This window comes from Mastigoproctus giganteus, chromosome 9 (genome assembly GCF_048544385.1).
Source record: "Mastigoproctus giganteus isolate SK-2022 chromosome 9, ASM4854438v1, whole genome shotgun sequence".
In the NCBI taxonomy this organism is placed as follows: Eukaryota; Metazoa; Arthropoda; class Arachnida; order Uropygi; family Thelyphonidae; genus Mastigoproctus; species Mastigoproctus giganteus.
In genome coordinates this window covers 33,303,394-33,322,921 of record NC_143583.1, presented here as the reverse complement: position 1 = coordinate 33,322,921, position 19,528 = coordinate 33,303,394, and positions in this window count along the sequence as shown.

Sequence of the window (19,528 nt, the reverse complement as noted above, 5' to 3'; positions counted from 1 at the left end):
TACCGGGTAATTGTACACATTTGATGTTGTAACTTCTAAGGATCTTCGAGATACGTCCTGACACTCCTGGATAGTACGGAATGTAGGCGGCCGATATGCCGACTTGCTTCGGAGGTCTTGGGTTGAATGTAAGTTCTTCTGCCTGTAACAAGCATCTGTTTAGTACATGGGATGGATAACCGCATCTGGTTAGGTCCGCCTTCACACGGGAGATCTCGTTACGTCTAATTGTGTCGGTGCTGGAATGGCTCCAGGCCCTGGAGAATAGGGTGCGGGCAGTGCTATTGAGATGGCTTGGAGCGTGGCCGGACCCGTAGTTGGTGAATTGACCGCACCACATGGGTTTGCGGTATACTGAGGTCTCTAGACGTGGGCCTACGCGATGCACTAGTACGTCCAGAAACGGGAGCGAATTGTTCACCTCTGATTCTACGGTAAACTTGATGAAATTGGATAGGGAGTTCAGGTGTTCTAGTAGTACCGTTTTAGAACCACGTGGTATTATGGTAAAAATATCATCGACGTATCTACACCACGTTGTAATAGGTGTAGGTGGGTTCTGGTGTATCTGCTCCTCTAGATCTTCCATGGCGATGTTAGCTACTACGGAACTGACAGGGACACCCATAGCAGTGCCATGTCCTTGTTTGTAGAGTGAGTCTTCAAAGGTGAAGATGCTGCTAGAGAGGCATAGGTTGAGGGCGGTACAGATGTCATCAGTGGATAGTGACGTCCTGGATTGGAGGCTTAAGTCGCTCTCAAGGAGCCTTCTGGCGCAGTGAACGGCCTGTTGGACGGGAATCGAGGTGAATAAAGAGACCACGTCAAATGATGCCATGACAGAGTTGTCAGGGATTGAAATGTCCTTAATGATGTTAATGAATTCACTGCTGTTTTTAACGGTGTGAGATGTATTACCTATAAGAGGCGAGAGGAGGCTCGCGATGTGTTTGGACAGTTCATACGTTGGGGCACTGCAGCAAGACACTATAGGTCTGAGAGGAATACCCGGTTTACGGATCTTTGGTAATCCGTAGAATTGCGGTAGTTGGCAGCCAGTAGCACGTAGAAGATGGTGAGTCGCGGTCGGGATCTTCTTATCTTTAAGCCCGAAGATACTGCCAACGAGATCCGATTCAAGACTGCCGCAATCCTCCGCAACACTCGAAAAACGTACTCAAACCTCAACCACCGCCAGCGTGCCGCCCTGTCATCTATAAGAAAAGACAACTCCATCGTTGTACTTCCTGCGGATAAAGGGCGCCGGACTGTTGTGCTGGACCGATCAGCCTACCGAGAGAAAGCCTTGGCCCTATTACTCGATCCTAACGTATATGAACCTCTACCTGATCCTCCCGTTAAAGTCTTGAAATGTCTGGAAGCAAATGTTAATAAACTTGTCCACGCATGGCTTAAAGATAAGAAGATCCCGACCGCGACTCACCATCTTCTACGTGCTACTGGCTGCCAACTACCGCAATTCTACGGATTACCAAAGATCCGTAAACCGGGTATTCCTCTCAGACCTATAGTGTCTTGCTGCAGTGCCCCAACGTATGAACTGTCCAAACACATCGCGAGCCTCCTCTCGCCTCTTATAGGTAATACATCTCACACCGTTAAAAACAGCAGTGAATTCATTAACATCATTAAGGACATTTCAATCCCTGACAACTCTGTCATGGCATCATTTGACGTGGTCTCTTTATTCACCTCGATTCCCGTCCAACAGGCCGTGCACTGCGCCAGAAGGCTCCTTGAGAGCGACTTAAGCCTCCAATCCAGGACGTCACTATCCACTGATGACATCTGTACCGCCCTCAACCTATGCCTCTCTAGCAGCATCTTCACCTTTGAAGACTCACTCTACAAACAAGTACATGGCACTGCTATGGGTGCCCCTGTCAGTTCCGTAGTAGCTAACATCGCCATGGAAGATCTAGAGGAGCAGATACACCAGAACCCACCTACACCTATTACAACGTGGTGTAGATACGTCGACGATATTTTTACCATAATACCACGTGGTTCTGAAACGGTACTACTAGAACACCTCAACTCCCTATCCAATTTCATCAAGTTTACCGTAGAATCAGAGGTGAACAATTCGCTCCCGTTTCTGGACGTACTAGTGCATCGCGTAGGCCCACGTCTAGAGACCTCAGTATACCGCAAACCCATGTGGTGCGGTCAATTCACCAACTACGGGTCCGACCACGCTCCAAGCCATCTCAATAGCACTGCCCGCACCCTATTCTCCAGGGCCTGGAGCCATTCCAGCACCGACACAATTAGACGTAACGAGATCTCCCGTGTGAAGGCGGACCTAACCAGATGCGGTTATCCATCCCATGTACTAAACAGATGCTTGTTACAGGCAGAAGAACTTACATTCAACCCAAGACCTCCGAAGCAAGTCGGCATATCGTCCGCCTACATTCCGTACTATCCAGGAGTGTCAGGACGTATCTCGAAGATCCTTAGAAGTTACAACATCAAATGTGTACAATTACCCGGTAGGAACCTACGTTCACTTGTCTCCACTGTGAAGACCCCTGTCACACCTGTCTTACGCAGCAATGTAGTGTACCGTATCACCTGTAAGGCCTGTAACAGTTGCTACGTAGGTGAGACATCGAGACGTCTCCAGGATCGCCTCACGAAACACGACAGAGCAATCCGGCTTGCCGAAACTGACCAGTCCGTGCTCGCAGAACATTTTTGGGCTACCAACCACGATCTTGACCCCAAGCGCGACTTTGAGATAGTGGACCACGCGCGACACTTTCGCCACCGCCTATGGCTAGAGTCACTAAACATAATAAACAACCCTAAGGCATTAAATCGCCAGAAAGGCATGCGTCTGCATCCCATCCTAGAGACAACCGTTTTATTGATGGATGATCACTGGCGTAAGGCAGCACACGTCCGTGCTACAACAATGACGCATGATTAAGGTGCCACACTTTGCTTGTAGTGTATTCAAATTTTATATTAACTTATCAGTTGATAAAGGGACACGTGTTCCGAAAGCTACTGGTTTTTGTACTTATATTTTATTTTATTTGTACTTTATTTGTTAATAAATATCTGGGTATAACTGTATATATCTGTATTTGAATGCAGAAATATGTTTGGTAAAGAACAGTTTTAAGTCGGGCAGTTAAAGAACAAACATCGATTGTCAAGAAGGGTTCATCAGTAAAACTCCTCGCAATTTAACTGATAAAAAGTATTCTTGTTAATCAAAGGAAATTCGAGTAAATAAAGTAACAAATCAATTTCGACAAACAAGATTCAATATGAATAGTTACTTTGTACCAAATACTTACTCTGAAATAATTTTCTCGTGATTCCCATTTTTCTCCTTTTTTTGTTGATCCTCTTGTCTTTGACAATTTGATTCCTAATTTTTAATTGCTGAAAATTATTCCGTTTTAAACCAGTTCAAATTAAATGTATAAGATCGCCTTCCTCGCAGTAGTAGTAGTAGTAGTAGTAGTAGTAGTAGTAGTAGTAGTAGTGGCACTTGATGCAAGAAAGCAGTGTAGGAGCTTATGCAGCATCAGCCAAAAAAAAAAAAAAAAAAAAATCACACCATACCCTCCAATTGTCTGTCCAGTTCCTCCTTAAATTTATTTAACCTATCAACTTCCACAACGACAGATGGAAGTTTGTTCCAGCAATTAACCACCCGCTGGCTAAAGGCAAATTTCCGCACATCTATTCTACATCTATCCTTTCTTAATTTGAACTTATGTCCCCGTAGGTTCGTATTCTGAACAAGTGGGAGGATCCCATCAGAATTCAGCGTGCTCAACCCATTCAAGGCCTTATAGACCTCAATCAGATCACCGCGCAGGTGCCTAGTCTCCAGCCACTGCAATTTGCAGAACTTAAGCCTCTCTTGGTAAGAGGATCCCTTCATTCCCCTCACCAATCGTGTTGCTCTTCTCTGTACACGCTCAAGCAAATCTACATCCTTCCTAAAATGAGGCCTCCAGACCTGTACGCAGTACTCAAGGCGTGGCCTGACCATTGCCTTATACAGGCAATGGTCAGGCCAATCACCTCCTTTTATATCATTGACAAAACCCCATGACCTGCCCTAGCAGCCTGTCTACATTGCTCAGAAAACTTCATATCTGACTGCACAATTACTCCCAGGTCTTTTTCATTTTCTACCACCTTAAGTGTAGTACCACACAGTTGGTACGTTTCTCTGGGGTTACTTCTACCCATATGCAGTACTTTGCATTTGTCAAGGTTAAACTTCAGTTGCCACTTCTTAGCCCATCTGCCCAAATTATCTAGATCCTGTTGCAGTAGCACACTGCCATTACTGTCATTAACAACCCTGCCAACCTTCGTGTCATCTGCAAACTTCGACATTAAGCTTGATATACCTTCATCGATATCATTGATAAATATACAAAACAACAGTGGCCCCAACACCGAACCCTGTGGGACTCCACTAATAACATTAGTCCACGAAGAGCAGCACCCATTGATTACCACCCTCTGTCTTCTCCCACTTAACCATCCTTTTATCCATTGTAGCAACTTACCCTTAATACCATTCTGCTCCAATTTGTACAGTAGTCTTCCATGCGCAACAGTGTCAAAAGCTTTCCTGAAATCCAAGTATATGATATCAAAATTATTTTTTGCATCCAGTTCCTTTGTGACCACATCATAATAACCAATCAAATTTGTCAGACAAGACTTTCCCTTAACAAACCCATGCTGTGTCTGAATTATTGCTGCAGTCTTGTCTAGATGATCCTGCAATGCATCTTTAACCAGTGACTCCATTATTTTACCCGGAACAGAAGTTAAACTAACTGGTCTGTAATTATTCGTGTCACCCTTCGAACCTCCTTTGTGAATTGGGGATACATTTGCACATCTCCAGTCCGTGGGAACCTCCCCTGAATCCAAGGATGCTCTCATAATTATGGCTAAGGGTTTGCTTAGTTGCTTTGCCGCCTCCTTTAATATAACTGGATAGATCCCATCCGCCCCAGGTGCCTTTCTTATGTTTAACTTCAACAATTTGTCCTCCACTTTGCTCTCAGTTATTACAAAATCATTAAGCACACTGCTACAATTTGATAACCTTCTTCCATTTTCAAACTGTAATGATTCCTCACGTGTGAATGTAGATGCAAAATACTCATTCAGTTTGTTTGCTATCTGAGCAGGATCATCAACAGTCGAACCATCGATGTCAAGTGGACCAATCATATTCAGCCCCTTCCTTTTAGAGTTTATATAAGTAAAGAAATCCTTGCTGTTTTTCTTAGCATCTTTTGCCAAAGATTTCTCGTAATCCGCCTTTGCCTGCCGAACCTCCTTTGTGACCTGATTACAGACTAGCTTATATCTGCTACAGGCTTCTGCGTCGCCTGATAATTTATATGCATCCCATGCATTTTTCTTCTCTGTCACGAGTCTCATTAGTTCATTTGATAACCATTTAGGCCTAAACCTTGAACAATATTTCTTCATCGGTATGAAAAGTCTAGTAGCTTCCACGATTAATTCCTTGAATACTTCCCACTTAGAATTTACTGTTTGTAACATCGTCAGTCGATCCCACTGTACAGAATTTAAAAACTGTCTGAGACCACTGTACTCCCCTTTACGGGAGCAAAAACCCTTTCCTTTACCCCTGACGGTAGTTACCTCTTTGAGTAAATCCCACTTCAGCACACTGTGATCACTGCCACCTAGTGGTTCCTTTATCTACAAATTCTTAATACACGAATGATCACTGCTGATAACCAGATCAAGAGTATTACTTTCTCTGGTTGCCTCTCGAACATGCTGCTGCAGAAAACAATCATCCAATAAATCCACAAAAGTCTGACTAGTGTGTGAGTGACCAACCCACAAGTTCCAGTCAATATCTGGGAAGTTAAAATCCCCCAGTATCTGAGTGACAATCTCAGTTTGTCGGAAGAGTAAATAAATGAAAGAATTATTATAATTTAAACCGTAAGGAATGATTCAGTTTATTTTTATTTTTTTAAAAAAGTACTTTTTGTTTCTTTATTAGAATGATCCAATCATCTTTGCGTCATAAGAAATTATTGAAGAGAAATATAAGTAAAACGAAAACCATTCAAGGAGTTTCTGCGTAACCCACTTTTTGGGATTATTCCTTTATTGTAGGGACAGAGTGGAGGTCAGTATCGAGGACATTCATCAACTTGTATCATAATAAGAAAGATTTTGATATGCTCGCGCTAGTCAGAGTTGGTGTAATCTCGGTGCTGCTCCTCCCACTTAAAGTTTGAACAATTTAAATGACGCTAGGAATTAGATTGGGTCTATTTAGCATTGTAGTTGAGTTCGTTTCTCTCAGGCGTTGGTAACAGTGGTTTCTTTCTCGAGAAATATCGGGTCCTTCGTCCAGAAACATACAGTACACAACAGAACACACGCCATGTGCAGACATATTATATTCGGCGCAATGTGGCTCTAAATTGCTTATGCGCTTAGAGCCTTCGATAAATAACCGACAGTAAAGTAAATTTATTTTTTAATAAATTAATTATTAAATTCATCAATTATATCATTAATAAACTCAGCTTCGCCAAAGTTGGAGGACGATGATTACAAACATTTGATACACTCAAGGACGTCGGGATAAAGCATTGTGTAGTTTGAAATGGAGCGATTCCTCCACAAGAAGCGTATAATCCGACTAACGAAAGATTCAAATGTAAGCTGGGAAAACCGTTTAAGGCACATTGGCAGAAATCCATTCCTAAACTGCAGGTTTAATTGGACAGCGAAACACTAAACGCGAATTATTTGGAAGAGTGAATCTGCGAACCCTCTCGCAATTCAACTGCTAAAAAGTATTATTTTAAACGAACGAAAGAAGATTAACTAAACCAACAATTCATTTTCGGCCACTGAATGGAATATCAATATTTATTCTGAAAAAATACTCACTTTGAAGAAATGCTTTAATTTTACCCATTATCTCCTCTTGTTCTAAAACAGATTTTATTATTCCTGGCACCTTTCACTTCCTAATATTTGATTCTGAAAACTATTCGATCTTTTTCCCCTTTCACTTAAAGTAGTCTTAACACGTTCAGTTGAGCTGTGAGAGTGAGAAAGAGCGATTGTTGGCACAGATGAACAAATGAAAGGATTGAGGAATTGTTGTTATGGAACCCTAAACAACAATTCAATTCATTTGGATTGTAGTCTTAATAGTAGGTTACGTCATCATTATTGGAATGGGCCAATCAAGTTTGTTTCACCAGAAAAAAAAAAAAATAAAATAAATAATATGAAAAAAAAAAGTGAGATTTAATGACATAAAAATACCTGAAAATAAAATCATCGAGTGATATTCTGCTTAAATCCCCCTGTGGCGTTGATTTCGTTTGTGGGGAAAGGGTTTCCATTGACAGAAAATGACAGAAGGGTTATCAAATTGTAGCAGGATACTTAATGATTTTGTAATAACTGAGAGCAAAGTGGAAGAGAAATTGTTGAAGTTAAACGTAAGAAAGGCACCTGGGGTGGATGGGATCTATCCAGTTATATTAAAGGAGGCGGCAAAGCAACTAAGCAAACCCTTAGCCATAATCATGAGTGCGTCCTTGGACTCAGGGGAGGTTCCCACGGACTGGAGATGTGCAAATGTATCCCCAATTCACAAAGGGGGATCGAAGGGTGACACAAGTAATTACAGACCAGTTAGTTTAACTTCTGTTCCGGGTAAAATAATGGAGTCGCTGGTTAAAGATGCATTGCAGGATCATCTAGACAAGACTGCAGCAATAATTCAGACACAGCATGGGTTTGTTAAGGGAAAGTCTTGTCTGACAAATTTGATAGGATATTATGATGTGGTTACAAAGGAACTGGATGCAAAAAATAATTTTGATATCATATATTTGGATTTCAGGAAAGCTTTTGACACTGTTGCGCATGGAAGACAAATTGGAGCAGAATTGGTATTAAGGGTAAGTTGCTACAATGGATAAAAGGATGGTTAAGTGGGAGAAGACAGAGGGTGGTAATCAATGGGTGCTGCTCTTCTTGGACTAATGTTATTAGTGGAGTCCCACAGGGTTCGGTGTTAGGTCCACTGTTGTTTTGTATATTTATCAATGATATTGATGAAGGTATATCAGGCTTAATGTCGAAGATTGCAGATGATACAAAGGTTGGCAGGGTTGTTAATGACAGTAATGGCAGTGTGCTACTGCAACAGGATCTAGAAAATTTGGGCAGATGGGCTGAGAAGTGGCAACTGAAGTTTAACCTTGACAAATGCAAAGTACTGCATATGGGTAGAAGTAACCCCAGAGAAACGTACCAACTGTGTGGTACTACACTTAAGGTGGTAGAAAATGAAAAAGACCTGGGAGTAATTGTGCAGTCAGATATGAAGTTTTCCGAGCAATGCAGACAGGCTGAAAGTGCAGGTCATGGGGTTTTGTCAATGATATATAGGAATTTTGCGAGCAGGGAAAAGGAGGTGATTATCCCTCTATATAAGGCAATGGTCAGGCCACGCCTTGAGTACTGCGTACAGGTCTGGAGGCCTCATTTTAGGAAGGATGTAGATTTACTTGAGCGTGTACAGAGAAGGGCAACAAGATTGGTGAGGGGAATGAAGGGATCCTCTTATCAAGACAGGCTTAAGTTCTGCAAATTGCAGTGGCTGGAGACTAGGCACCTGCACTTTTATCTGATTGAGGTGTATAAGGCCTTGAATGGGTTCAGCACGCTGAATTCTGATGGGATCCTTCCACTTGTTCAGATTACGAATCTAAGGGAGCATAAATTCAAATTAAGGAAGGACAGATGTAGAATAGATGTGCGGAAATTTGCCTTTAGCCAGCGGGTGGTTAATTGCTGGAACAAACTTCCATCTGACGTTGTGGCAGTTGATAGGTTGAATAAATTTAAGGAGGAACTGGACAGGCATTTGGAGGCAATGGTGTGATTTTTTTTTTTTTTTTTTTTGGCTGATGCTGCATAAGCTCATACATTTGCTTTCTTGCATCACATGCCACTACTACTACTGCTGCCCTCAACCGTGTGGACGCCGACATCGACACCATAATAAGTAAAAAGAAGGACAGACACAACTTTATCAAAGCTCTTGAAACCTGAATCACTGCCAAGTTGTATTTGTTTTTCTTTATTTGTGTTCAGCTCCTTGTTTTTATGATGTATTTGTATTTCTTTTTGCATTTGTAATCTGTATTTTGTAGCCTTTTGTATGTGTTCGCTGTATTTGTAGCCATTTGAATTTATACTTATGTTATCTATATGTGAACCCCTGGCGCTCGTCGCCGTGATGGGATATTGTGCTTTAATTCTACTTCACAATAAAGATTTATTTATTTATTCATTTACTACAGCCTTGCTCTTAAATCGCCAATTCACACGATGTGCTTACAGAAACAACAAACGTTTACTGCCCCTTCATCCATCTCGCGGTGGGTGAAGTTTTTTAGACTTTTTTTAATTTTGTATGGGGAGATCCAACGCCCTGATGTCAGCTGCATAAGCGATAATTCGGACCAAACACTTTGGGTGTAGTGTACGGCTATTTTTGAATTTCCCTCTCCGATGAATTCTGTTAAAACGACACCCGTCTTCATTTGTGATACAGGCAGTTCTCGCTTTACGAGTTCACGGGTTTACAAATTTCTTTCCCCAAGTATCAAGAAAATCGAAAATATGAACGATAATTGCGAAAAATGAATGTTAACCATTCATAAATTCCGCATTTCAACCCATGCGTGTAGGTACTCAGCTTTACGATATTAATACGTTCCAGAGACACCATCGTATCGTTAAAATGTCATTTTTAGGGTCGTGCGCGTGGTTTCTACGTTGTATCAGTTACCAATTCAAATCATTAAAGTGCACTACACTTTCATCGTTTTCATATGTTCCGTTATAAGAATCAGTTTTAAAACGCCTTTGTGCTATTTTCCTAAAGTACATTTCTGGAGGTCACGACCATAGAACAATGAAAACAATTTGCACTTTCCGGTTTATTATGCTCTTTCTGTTACTGCAAGCCATTATAAACGAGTTTTAAACTTAAACATTATAAACGAGTAATAAACTCGTTCTTCTTGCATTTGCGAAAATACCGATAGCTGGAATTGTCTGTTTTTTTACGTTATTATTGTGAAATGTATTTTCCCCTTTACTGAAATCTTCAATCATATGAAAACATATATAAATATTCATAATCTTCTCTTCATTAATTTTTTAAGCTTCGTAAACTTGTTACTCCGCCGAAATCGTGTTAGTTGCAATTTTTCTGTGCCGTTAAAAAATGCTTATTCGTGCAATCGTGTAATTTATAATAAAAAGAAGATTATGTTAGAACTAAACGGCTCTTGAAACATTTCTGAAGAATACGACTCCTTGTGCAACAAACCAACGAGTGCCGAACCAATAATAAGTAATCAATATTTACAATGTTAATTTCGATTAATCATTTTCTCAATCTCTATTTAAAAAATTTGGATTGAGTAGAGTCAATATACATAAAAAGAGAAACAAGTCCATTCATGACTAAATTGTTCCACCGAATACCGTCCTGGATCTCACATAGGTGAACCACGTTCTACTTGGCACTAACCGAAATCTTCTGTTAAAAACATTTTTAGGAATACACATAACAAAAAAGCTTAAAATTAAGGTGATTTACAAATAAAAGTGTAAATTCTCTGTCTAGGGTAGAGACCCCTCTCTCAAGCTGACTTCACAGGGGAACATAGAATGGACAGAGGACAATGATATGACTGCCAACCTCCAGCTCCGCTCAAAAGAAAAGGCCAGAAAGAACTTAGCTCAATTTAATTAGTCTAGACCTTAGGCTGTGCTCCGTCCGAAAGGAAGAGGGACACAAATTGAATTGGTGCGAGGGTCTAATCCCGTAATTCACAGAAGAGACTGAGAGAAAGAATATGAACGTCTCGCTGCTATTCTCACAGCTGTTCCACCGAGTGTGCCATATATTTACAAGCAAACCATACATTGTTCTCCAGTGTACTGAACCCACTGCCTCATTGGCCCGACCCAATCTGAGCATGACCGAACACCTAACACTAACGCAGGGTTACCCCGTGCGAGGTCACACATAAGTCCGGTACGAATGATCAACAGGTCAGCAGGCAATTTACCTGAAAAAACCTGTATGGCATTTATAGGTTCGGTGCGAAAAACTCGAACAACACCCGAAAGATGGGCCGAAAGAAGATGTTTCTGTATTATTCAGTTTTAAGCCTTCATAAACCAATCTCTGGTGGCATGCGCGATTATGAGGAATAAAATACTTTTGTGTAATAGATTTAAACGACGTCCCTTAATTCCCCCTTTCGTCCTGCTAATCCTCCAAAGCTTGGCCTAAAATAATTTAATTTTCTGGAGGGGTTTACTTATGAATGGGTAATGCACACACATCAGTTCTTCTACTACTTAAGTAGTTTCAATGCATCGTTTAAATTATATCTCTTATTGTGAATACCTTCACAACGAGTTGCCGTGGTATTGAACTACCCGGAGTAAGTAATGCTTCACCTATGGAGAAGACTAATGTGGAGTTATAATTCATAACTGTGTTTTTACTATTGCAACAACCGGGGTACCTGCCCACCCACCGATGAGAAACGAATAAGCTTCGAACCCGTTCCACCTGGAGAGGGGTTTTGATGGGGCCCTCGTTACCCCGAATAGGCAAAAGCGGTCTACTCTAATGGGAAAGGGTTGCCGATTAAGTTGGTTCATGAGTGGTTTAGTTCAGTGAATGAGTGCGAGGAGTAACTGTCCCTTTCCTCTTTGGACGGCGTTTCTTGCTCTCCCTCTCCTACCAACACTTTGCTAAGTGGAATAGGGAACAGCATGTGGATAACACAGTGATTTATCCCACACTATTTTTCAAACGTTGCCCACTGAGTGGTGATGGTATCCGCCAGGAATAAGTAACAGTAGTCTTCTCCTATGGTGATGCGTTACTTATTCCAGGTGGTGCACATGACCATGGCAACTCGTTACGAAGGTAATCACCATATGAGATATAATTAAGACGATGCCAATTAAACAGATGCAATTACAGTATGTCATTACCTCTATGTTAGTCATTCTACCACGTAGCATGAGGCTGTTGCCCTAAAATTTGGATGCAGAGCTCAGAAAATAACGGGTGGTATATCTCGATAAGAATGCTGTGGGAAGAATAGATTTATGTTTACACTGAATTGATAATTATGTATAAAATAGTATTAAAGCTATAGAGAAACAATAATATTATATTTTCACACTACTTAACGATTTCACGGCTCAAAAATTAATTTGTGCGGTCTGTAGATGAGAGGATTGTACAACTGGAATTTGGGGAGAACAATGTGTACAGAAAGGATAGACAGGATACGAAGAGAGGAGGGGTTATACTATTAGTTAAGTCAACAGGGCTTATCTTTATTTTAGATATAGGAAGCTTCTTTTCCAACTCTCCTTGTCCAACTCGCTAATAATTCATGGGGAAGGCGATATCAATTTTGCAAGACATTGTCATAAAGTTAGATTTTGGAGGTCTAAACTGGCTAATAATTAAGGATCGATTTTTTTCTTTTTGGTGCTGTGGCAGGAATTTTGAGTTATATTTAGGGGTCTAATAATTGGATATTTTATTCTCTACATTCCTTAAGTCGGACTAGAACTTTTCGGGGTGTCATGTTCACAGGAAGAGAGCTACTCACAATTAATCCGAAACTTTTGCCTTATGTTGTAGTGTTTGTTCTTCACGCATGCGTATAAGTGACTAATCGTCGGACAATAGGAATGGCCTACGGATATTGATTGAAGTTGCATGTAGTTTCATCTCTAAGGTTTCTGCAATAAGTAGTTTGTAGTAGTTGTGTTGAATACTTATAATTTTAGATTCATTAAAGCCGAATGTATGTCGTTCATTTATGGCGTGGAACGAAAGTTCCGATGCATTTGAACGACCCGCCCGCACTGAAGCTTCTTGTTGTTTTGCTCGAAGCTGTGCCACTCCCATGGTGGATCCTACGTAGACAGCGTCACAATTTTTGCATGGTATACTGTATACTAGGTCATGCTGTGATTGGAATGTGGTATTTGTGGCTATGATTTTCATGTCGGTTCCCTTGCATATTTGGTTAAGTTTATTGTACCAGTGCTCGATATATGGAATGGTGATGAAATATATTTTTTTGGTCTTGTCTGATTTTTTTGCAATGTTTGTTGCAGGTTGTTATTTATTTTATCACGGGCTATTGTTTTGACTTTGTTTATATAGGTTAGTGGGTAACCCCTATTTGAGAATCTTCTCTAGTTAGTTCATTTATTTCAGTGGTTAGAGAAATCTGGGTGGAAGAATATTTAAAGGCATTTAGAAATTGGTTCAGCATGACTGATTTTTTGTATGGTTGGGGATGGTAACTGTGGAAGTGCAGAAGTATCCCTTTATTGGTGGGTTTTCTATATATGCTGAAATTTAGTTTTTGGTCTAATCTATGTATGGTAAAATTAAGGAAATTTATGGAGCGGGATTCTGCTTCAGTTTCTAATTCAAATTTTAGTCTCTGATGGATATTATTAAAAACTTGTAGAATATTGTTTATGGTCAAGTGATCTGTGATGATTAGGATGTCATCCAGATATCTTCTGTAATATGTGATCTGTGGTATAAATGGATCAAGGTGGATCTTTTCTGATTTGTCTAAGTATAGTTCGGCAATGAGTCCACTAATGTTTAGGCTCATTGGGAGGCCAAAAATCTGTCTCTATATTTTTTCTTGGAATAGAATGTAATTTGCATTTACTAATAGTTTTGTTAGTTCGAATATTCTGTCTTTGGGAGTGGCACAGCTTCGAGCAAAACAACAAGAAGCTTCAGTGCGGGCGGGTCGTTCAAATGCAACGGAACTTTCGTTCCACGCCATAAATGAACGACATACATTCGGCTTTAATGAAACTAAAATTATAAATATTCAACACAACTACTACAAACTACTTATTGCAGAAACCTTAGAGATGAAACTACATGCAACTTCAATCAATATCCGTAGGCCATTCCTATTGTTCGACGATTGGTCACTTATACGCATGCGTGAAGAACAAACACTACAACATAAGACAAAAGTTTCGGATTAATTGTGAGTAGCTCTCTTCCTGTGAACATGACACCCAGAAAAGTTCTAGTCCGACTTAAGGAATGTAGAGAATAACCCCCACTCCCCACCCCATATCCAATTATTAGACCCCTAAATTTAACTCAAAATTCCTGCCACAGCACCAAAAAGAAAAAATCGATCCTAAATTATTAGCCAGTTTAGACCTCCAAAATCTAACTTTATGACAATGTCTTGCAAAATTGATATCGCCTTCCCCATGAATTATTAGCGAGTTGGACAAGGAGAGTTGGAAAAGAAGCTTCCTATATCTAAAATAAAGGTAAGCCCTGTTGATTCATAATATAATAGAATATAGGAAATATCGAGCACTTAATAGCTCTCTAGTATCAAAACTATTAGTTAAGAAACACATAAAATCCAAGGGAGTGAAGCCAGTCGACATCGCAGTGAAGTGTCGAGTCAGTTTGTTGTGACATAAGCATTGGGGGGTTACGACTGTTTTATAGGCCTAAAGACTCTGATGAGTATAATAAGAAACTGTACAGGGAAATAGAGTGGGCCAATAAACGAGACAGTCTTATAATGGGGGAATTTAATTTCCCAGATATTGACTGGAATTTGTGGGTTAGTCACTTACACACTAGCAAGGTTTTTTTTGATTTATTGGATGATTGTTTTCTAAATCAGCAAGTTCGGGAAGCAAATAGAAGGAGTAATACTCTTCATCTGATTATCAGTAGTGATTTTTCATGAATTAAGAATCTGCATGTAAATTAACCACTAGGTGGCAGTGATCACAGTGTGCTGAAGTGGGATTTACTCAAGGAGGTAACTACCATCAGGGGTAAAGGGAAGGATTATTGCTTTCATAAAGGCGACTACGATGGTCTGAGACAATATTTATATTCTATACAGTGGAACCAACTGAAGATGTTACCAACAGCAAATTCAAAATGGGAAGCATTCAAAGAACTTATCTTGGAAGCTACTAGGTTTACATACCAACTAAGAAATATTGTTCAAGGTTTAGGCCTAAGTGGATGTCAGATGAACTAATGAGGCATATGGCAGAGAAGAAAAATGCATGGGATACGTATAAATTAACACGTGACACAGAAGCCTATGATAGATATAAGGTACTCTGTAAAAAGTCACAACGGAGATTAGGAAGGCAAAGGCAGATTACAAGAAATCCTTGGCAAAGAGGCAAAGAAAAACAGAAAAGCGTTCTTTACAAATGAAAATTCTAGCCACTGGATATTGATCGTTCAACTGTTGACGATCCTGCTCAGGTGGCTGACAAACTAAATGAGGATTTTGCATCGACATTCACACAAGAGGAGTTATTCAGCGAGGGGAATGCCAGAGGTGATTTAAACTCTGGCAGTGAGCTGGATGATTTTGAAATAACTGAGAGGAAAGTGGAGAGAAATTGGTGAGGATAAACATAAAAAAGGCACCCGAGGTGGATGGAATCTATCCAGTTATATTAAAGGAGGCAGTAAAGGAAGTAAGCAATCCGTTAGCCATAATTATGAGAGCTTCCTTGGACTCAGGGGAGGTACCCATAGACTGGAGATGTGCAAATGTGACCCCAATTCACAAAGGAGGATCAAAGGCTGACACAAATAATTATAGACCTGTGAGTTTAACTTCTGTTCCAGGAAAATTAATGGAAGCACTGGTTAAAGAAGCACTGCAGGATCATCAAGACAACACTTCAGTTATAGTTCGGACACAGCATGGTTTTGTTAAGGGGAAGTCTTGCCTGACCAATTTAATTGGATACTATGACGCAGTCACAAAAGAACTGGATGCAGGGAATAACTTGGATATTATATATTTGGATCTTAGAAAGGCTTTTGATACTGTTGCAAATGGAAGACTGCTGCACAGTCTTCCATGAGGGGAATGAAGGGATCCTCTTACCAAGAGAGGCTTAAGTGCTGCAAATTGCAGTGGCTGGAGACTAGGCACCTGCGCGGTGATCTGATTGAGGTATATAAGGCCTTGAATGGGTTGAGCACGCTGATTTCTGATGGGATCCTTCCACTTGTTCAGATTACGAACCTAAGGGGGCATAAATTCAAATTAAGAAAAGATAGAGGTAGAATAGATGTGCGGAAATTTGCCTTTAGCCAGCGGGTGGTTAATTGCTGGAACAAACTTCCATCTGTCGTTGTGGAAGTTGATAGGTTGAATAAATTTAAGGAGGAACTGGACAGACATTTGGAGGGAATGGTGTGATTTTTTTTTTTTTTTTTGGCTGATGCTGCATAAGCTCATACATTTGCTTTCTTGCATCACATGCCACTACTACTACTACAAATTGGAGCAGTGTGGCATTGGAGGCAAATTGCTGCTATGAATAAAGGGGTGGTTGAGGAGGAGAAGACAGAGAGTGGTAATCAATGGACACTGCTCATCGTGGACTAATGTTATTAGTGGAGTCCCTGAGGGTTCATTATTGGGTCAATTGTTGTTTTCTGTATTTATAAATGATATTGATGATGGTATATCAAGCTTAATGCCCATGTTTGCAAACGATACGGAGGTTGGCAGGGTTGTTAAGGTCACTAATGGGAGTACGCTGCTTCAACAGGATCTAGAAAAGTTGAGCAGATGGGCTGAGAGATGGCAGATGAAGTTTAGCCTTGATAAATGTTAAGTACTACATATGGGAAGCAGCAGCCCCAGAGTAATGTATCAATTCTGTGGTACTACACTGACAGTGGTAGAGGACGAAAAGGACCTGGGGGTAATTGTGCAGGCAGATATCACATTTTCTGAGCAGTGCAGACGGTCTGCAAGGGTAGCTCATAGTGTCTTGTCAGTGATATATAGGAATGTTTCTAGCAGGGATAAGGTTGTGATTATCCCCTTGTATAAGGCAATGTCAGGTCAAATGTTGAGTACTGTATACAGGTCTGGAGGCCTCGTTTTAAGAAGGATGTAGAGCCATTGGAACGAGTACAGAGAAGGGGGAATAAGATTAGTGAATGGAACAAAGGGTTGCTCTTACGAAGAAAGGCATAAATTTTGCAAATCACAGTGTCTGGAGACTAGCCACCTGCCAGGTGTCTGATTGAGGTGTATAAAGCCTTGAATGGTTTGAGCAGGCTCAATGCTGAATGTATTCTTCCCTTTTGATCAGAATAATCACCTGAGAGGGCATAAATTCAAATTGAGGAAAGCAGATGTAGGATAGACATGAGGAAGTTTGCTTTTAGCCAGCGGATGGTTAGTTAGTCAAACAGACTTCCATCCTTTGTTGTGGAATTTGATAGCCTAAATAAATTTAAGGCTGAGCTGGACAGGTATTTTGAATGAACGGAGGGGTGAAATGGGAGCTTGTTTTTTTTTTTTTTTTTTTTCGGCTGATGGTGCATAAGCTTGCTTTCTTGCATCATATGCCTATGCTAATGCTATTGAATCTCTGACGATCACCTACACGTGGTGTTTTTGCCTGCTGCATTTGTTTTCCATTTAATTTAATTTTATTTTATTTTTATTTATTGTATTTATATTTTTAAATTCTGATGTCTATTGCTATAAACTTTGTTTTATTTGAAGCGTATGTAAGTTAAAATATGTAAATATCTGGAGTCTAGCACGCTTGTATTCTTGTGCATTATACATGGGGTTCCTCTCACCTCAGTATGTAAGTCAGTATGTAATGAATAACAATAATAATGGCGCGATGGCCCAGTCGTTAGGACACTGGACTACCAGCTTGATGGACCCGGGTTCGAGTACCGCCTTGGCGGAAGCGAACGCGGTTCCATCACGCTGGGAAACCAGTGTCCTACCATATCTTCGATGAGGACCAAAGAGGTTTCTGCAGGAATAATAGGTAATAATAGTAATTAATAATAATAAATACATTAATAGTAATAAAATAAATAAACATCGTGAAAGTTGCTCCAAAGCACCTACCTATTCCAAGGAGTAGCGGCTAAGGCAGATTGTAGCGCCATCTGCTCTCACCCGAGAAAACTATCGTTGAACATAAGCCAAGCCTAAACAGGTCTACCTCCAATAATGAGGTCGCAGAGAAATATTAACCATATGCATCGAGTGTGGCGCAGGATAAAGTCACTCGCGTTCAGGCCCTTCGGCAGAGAGGTCGGTTCGAAAAATAAGAGACGGTCTCCCAAGGAAAACAGTTGGCTGTCCCTGGTATTTTTTTTTTTTTTTTTTTTTTTTTTTATGAAAACCCCGAACACGAAAGGTATCAAAAACCTATAGTACTTAGTACCGTGAATGGGTTGAAGGAGAAGTATGGGGGGAGGGAGATGCCGGAAACTTTGCTCTAGAGACTAAACATGGGTTTCACCACTTCAAGCCTCCAATAAGCAAAGTGGTGGTATTTCACCGGTTGATGAAAGTCATCTACCACCACAAGAGAAAGGCAAGACCAGCCAGACCCACCAACGGGAAGCGCTTGCTGCGCTAGTGACCACCCAGGAAGGGAGAAAACGCCAACGTAATAAGTGGAGCATCGAAATGAATACGTACATCAAGCAAGCATACTATGAAACAACGAAGTTGGAGACCAATATGACAACTTACAGGGCGAGACTACATACCCAGTGGCTGGAACGATTCCCGGATATTTAGGTCAGCGAACAGCTAATAGCGGACCAGAGAAGGACCATCGTCACGAAGAACCTGACATCCCCTGCAATCTTGAGAAAAATCAAGCAGGACGTGAGCGATCAACTACAAAGGATAAAGAGTATGGAACCAGAGGAGGAAGAACATACCACCGCCGAAGCAGAGGAAGAAGAGCAAGAGAAAATACAATTCGCAGCAGCTGAAGTGGAAACAGACGAGATAATGTATTTATACGTTTTATGTTCTATATTAATTAATTACAAATATTAACTAGCAGATTCTTGAACAGGGGTTATCCCATTAACACAATAAATCGAATTAGGGTACAAGCTAAGGATAGGATAAAAAATACTACACCAATCAACAATAGTAATATCAAAAAAATACTTTATTTCTGTCCCATATGTTGAACAGTGGCACAAACAGCTTAACAGATTCTTTAAAGATACCGAATTTAAAATTATAGCTAGGCCTATACGGAAGTTACACACTATACTGAACAATCGCTCGGTTCTTTCCGCGTTCGCAACACAAATTAATGATCTTGTATACAACATTTCTTGCGGTGATTGCGACTCGTCTTACCAGGGTTCGATGCGGTTTTCTCTTAATATTCGTGTAAATCAACACGAAGCCTCAGTTCGTGCTTCTCGTTCAGCAGCGTCAGAATTAGCCTTTCATGCCATTAACGAAAAACATACTTTTCTATTTAACGAGGCCAAAATACTTAACGTTCAACGTAATTA